Source organism: Mizuhopecten yessoensis, unplaced genomic scaffold (genome assembly GCF_002113885.1).
Source record: "Mizuhopecten yessoensis strain PY_sf001 unplaced genomic scaffold, ASM211388v2 scaffold1883, whole genome shotgun sequence".
In the NCBI taxonomy this organism is placed as follows: Eukaryota; Metazoa; Mollusca; class Bivalvia; order Pectinida; family Pectinidae; genus Mizuhopecten; species Mizuhopecten yessoensis.
In genome coordinates, this window is record NW_018404269.1 from 1,063,143 (window position 1) to 1,068,604 (window position 5,462).

General features: G+C 35.2%; 1 protein-coding gene across 2 annotated transcripts in view; it reads right to left on the minus strand.

Annotated features, from left to right (window-relative positions):
* The window catches only part of LOC110442263, a 48,199-nt gene extending 42,890 nt beyond the window's left edge, over window positions 1-5,309 (minus strand). For both annotated transcript variants that reach the window (XM_021485785.1, XM_021485776.1), the window contains exon 1: window positions 5,184-5,309. The gene's annotated coding sequence lies outside the window, so the exon portion shown is untranslated. The remainder of the gene's footprint in view (window positions 1-5,183) is intronic.
* Between the last annotated feature and the right edge of the window lie 153 nt (window positions 5,310-5,462).

Below are 5,462 nucleotides of genomic sequence, written 5' to 3' on the forward strand. Positions count from 1 at the left end.
TGGCGGCTTTCAATATAAGCGATATGAAAACAATGACTTAGCATTGCCGAGGGACAGAATTTACCTTTCAATTATTGCGGTATTCCAAATTAAACGATATATAGCAACAAAGACAAAGAAGGCATGTGGCCGGGGATTCTTTTTTATTTCAAATTAAACAGTATTTCAATAAATCCGGGTTCAAATTAAGTGGGTTCGATTGTAGCTATAAGTGATGACGACATGTCTGTGTATAGATATAAGTAATGACGACATGTCTGTTTTTACAGCTATAAGTGATGACGACATGTCTGTGTATAGATATAAGTAATGACGACATGTCTGTTTTTACAGCTATTAGTATTGACGACATGTCTGTATATAGCTATAAGTAATGGCGATATGTTTGTATATAGCTATACGTAATGACGCCATGTCTGTGTATAGCTATAAGTAAAGACGCCATGTCTGTATATAGCTATAAGTGATGACAGCATGTCTGCTTATAGCTATGAATAATGACGGCATGTATGTGTATAGCTATAAGTAATGACGACATGTCTGTATTTAGCTAAAAGTAATGAAGACATGTCTGTATAGAGCTGTAAATAATGACGACATGTCTGTATATAGCTATAAGTAATGACGTCATGTCGGTAAATAGCTATAAGTTATGACGACATGTCTGTATATAGCTATAAGTAATGGTAATATACCTGTATAAGCTGTAAATAATGACGACATGTCTGTATATACCTATAAGTAATGACGTCATGTCGGTGAATAGCTATAAATACTGACGTCAAGTCTGTATATAGCTATACGTANGTCGATGTCACACCCGAGCATTAACACGATAAAAAGCCGAGTTACCCACTTACGAGATAATTATCTCGGCAAAATTATCTCGGCAAATGTGATAATATGTCGACATACTTTAACAGTTATGTCGACATCTTCTCAGATTATGTCGACATATTCTCAGATTATGTCGACATCTTTCAATAATTATGTCGACATACGTAACTCGTAAGTCGAAAGTGGATGGCAGAAATATGCCACCATAGGGACCAACACGAGCCAGCTTATTTAGGCTTTTATTTGGCCTGTATCGTATTTCTCGTACACAGGTAGATATACAGTACCGTGTGCCGGCCATGTAAGGATATGTACGTATAATCGGACACCATTACATGTTCAGTTTAATCAATATTGTATTCTAACATTTAATATTTGAGTAGCTATTTACATGTAAGTTCAAAATCTGGTATCATTCTCATGCTGTCGGAAAGTCTAATTTAGGACGGAAGAAGTTAATAACACGTGTTTGTTTTCGTTGCTTCATTTGGGATTGCGACATAAACGTGTCGAGCTCGCGCACGCATGTAACTAATGGTAGAAGTCATTTCATACAATTGCCTTCTTCTAAACACACTTGTACACTTACCAAAAGATATATGTTCAATAACAAACACCAATGATTGATTAAAACTTACAATTTATTGGTATTGTATTAGAAATCCATTTTTACCTGGTGAAACATCGGACGCACTAGACATAGCGTGACGGCCGGTTGTGGCGGCTTTCAATATAAGCGATATGAAAACAATGACTTAGCATTGCCGAGGGCCAGAATTTACCTTTCAATTATTGCGGTATTCCAAATTAAACGATATATAGTAACAAAGACAAAGAAGGTATGTGGCCGGGGATTCTTTTTTATTTCAAATTAAACAGTATTTCAATAAATCCGGGTTCATATTAAGTGGGTTCGATTGTAGCTATAAGTAATGACGACATGTCTGTATATAGCTTTAAGTAATGGCGATATGTATGTATATAGCTATACGTAATGACGTCATGTCTGTGTATAGCTATAAGTAAGGGCGATATGTTTGTATATAGCTATACGTAATGACGTCATGTCTGTGTATAGCTATAAGTAATGACGACATGTCTGTATATAGCTATAATTAATGACGGCTTTCTGTGTATATCTATAAGTAATGACGACATTTCTGAATAGAGCTGTAAGTAATGACGACATGTTTTGTATAAAGCTATAAGCAATGACGTCATGTCTGTATATAGCTATAAGTAAGGGCGATATGTCTGTATATAGCTATAAGTAATGGCGATATGCCTGTATATAGCTATAAGTAATGACGTCATGTCTGTATATAGCTATAAGTAATGGCGATATGCCTGTATATAGCTATAAGTAATGACGTCATGTCGGTGAATAGCTATAAGTAATGACGACATATCTATATATAGCTTTAAGTAAGGGCGATATGTCTGTATATAGCTATAAGTAAGGGCGATATGTCTGTATATAACTATAAATAATGGCGATATTCCTGTATATAGCTATAAGCAATGACGTCATGTCGGTGAATAGCTATAAGTAATGACGACATGTCCTTATTTACATGTAGCTATAAGTAATGGCAATATGCCTGTATATAGCTTTAAGTAAGGGCGATATGTCTGTATAAAGCTATAAGTATTGACGACATGTCTGTGTATTGCTATAAGTAATGACGTCAAGTCTGTATATAGATATAAGTGATGACGTCATGTCTGTATATAGCTATAAGTAATGACGACATGTCTCTATATACATGTAGCTATTAGTAATGGCGAAATGCCTGTATACAGCTATAAGTAATGACGTCATGTCTGTGTATAGCTTTAAGTAATGGCAATATGTCTGTATATAGATATAAGTAAGGGCGTTATGGTTGTATATAGCTATAAGTAATGACGTCATGTCTGTGTATAGCTATAAGTAATGATGTCATGTCTGTGTATAGTTATAAGTGATGACGTCATGTCTGTGTATAGCTATAAGTGATGATGTCATGGCTGTGTATATTTATAAGTGATGAACGCATGTCTGTGTATAGCTATTAGTAATGGCGTCACTATGCAGCTATAGTCTGTATATAACTATAAATAATGGCGATATGCCTGTATATAGCGATAAGTAATGACGTCGTGTCTGTGTATAGCTTTAAGTAATGACGACATATCTATATATAGCTTTAAGTAATGATGTCATGTCTGTGTATATTTATAAGTGATGACAGCATGTCTGTGTATATTTATAAGGGATGACAGCATGTCTGTGTATAGTTATAAGTAATGATAACATGTCTGGTTACAACTGACGTCATGTCTGTGTATAGCTATAAGTAAAGACGCCATGTCTGTATATAGCTATAAGTAATGATGTCATGTCTGTGTATATTTATAAGTGATGACAGCATGTCTGTGTATAGCTATAAGTGATGACGACATTTCTGAATAGAGCTGTAAGTAATGACGTCAAGTCTGTATATAGCTATACGTAATGACGTCATGTCTGTGTATAGTTATAAGTAATGACGTCATGTCTGTGTATAGTTATAAGTGATGACGTCATGTCTGTGTATAGTTATAAGTGATGACAGCATGTCTGTGTATAGCTATAAGTAATGACGGCATGTCTGTATATAGCTATAAGTAATGACGGCATGTCTGTATATAGCTATAAGTGATGACAGCATGTCTGTATATAGCTATAAGTGATGACGACATTTCTGAATAGAGCTATAAGTAATGACGGCATGTCTGTATATAGCTATAAGTAATGACGTCGTGTCTGTGTATAGCTATAAATGATGACAGCAATTCTGTTTTTAACTATGAGTGATGACAGCATGTCTGTGTATAGCTATAAGTAATGACGTCATGTCGGTGAATAGCTATAAGTAATGACCTCATGTCTATATATAGCTATAAGTAATGGCGATATGCCTGTATACAGCTTTAAGTAATGGCAATATGCCTGTATACAGCTATAAGTAATGGCGATATGCTTGTATATAGCTATAGGTAATGGCGATATGCCTGTATACAGCTATAAGTAAAGGCGATATGCCTGTAAACAGCTATAAATAATGACGACATGTTTGTATATAGCTATAAGTAATGACGACATGTCTGTATATAGCTTTAAGTAATGACGTCATGTCGGTGAATAGCTATAAGTAATGACCTCCTGTCTGTATATAGCTATAAGTAATGGCGATATGCCTGTATTCAGCTATAAGTAATGGCGATACGCCTGTAAACAGCTGTAAGTTATAACGTCATGTCTGTATACACCTATAAGTAATGGCGATACGCCTGTGAACAGCTATAAGTTATAACGACATGTCTGTATACAGCTATAAGTAATGGCGATATGCCTGTATACAGCTATAAGTAATGGCGACATATTTGTATACAGCTATAAGTAATGGCGATATGCCAGTATACAGCTATAAGTAATGGCGACATGCCTGCATACAGCTATAAGTAATAGCGATAAGCCTGTATACAGCTATAAGTACATGTTATGGCGATATGCCTGTATACAGCTATCAGTTAAGACGTAATAAAATTATTCAGCTACAGCTCTGTAAGTAATGGTGACGTGACCTGTCCGTACATGTGTATAGGTCATTATGTCATGTCTATTTACAGCTATAAACAATCTCGACATGGCTGTGTATAGCTATTAGTAATGGCGTCACTATGCAGCTATAAATAATGACAACATGTCTATATGCAGTTATTAATTTTAACGAAATAACTGTATAAAGCTATACGAATGACGAAATGTCTGTTGGGAGCTATTAGTAAAGATAATATTTCTGTATGAGGCAATAAGAAACGACGATGCGTCTTTAGAAAGTTATAAGTAATACATGTCTGGTTACAACTATTAGCGATGAAAACATGTCTGTATGCAGGTATTAGTAATGAAAATATGTCTGTATGCAGCTGTAGGTAATGATGATATGTCTGTATGCAATAATTAGTAATGAAAACATGTCTGTATGCAGGTATTAGTAATGAAAATATGTCTGTATGCAGTTATTAGTAATGAAAATATGTCTGTATGCAGTTGTCAGTCATTTTGCCTGTATGCAGATATTAGTAATGAAAATATGTCCGTATGCAGCTATTGGAATATGTAGCAATGCCATGTTGTATACAGCTACATACAATTGTGTAGATGTAAGAACGCTATACAGCCGTGAAACGTTTAAACATTTGTCAGCATTTTTGAGTAGTGAGAGAATAAAAATATACACGAGCTGTTACGTTATTCAATTGATAAGACAATAGAAGGTATCAGGCGAATTAACAATTAACAAATAGTATATACCAACCTACAAAACGTATTGTTGCTGCCGACTTGGATTCTTCACGTAGAAAATGTTTAAACCTGGTCACAATTGTACGTCTGGTTGTTGTACATTACTCCGTTCGATGCGCTAACGCGGAAGTTAGTTCGCGGTAGCGAGGCCCAACACATAGCGTACATAGATTTCGTTTCATACGAAGTCTGCAAAAAATTGTTCAGTAAACAAATTATATCCAATAATAGATTCATAAGGTGTGTGCACTAACATTGAATACCTGATCATAGTATGCTTGACAGAACCCCC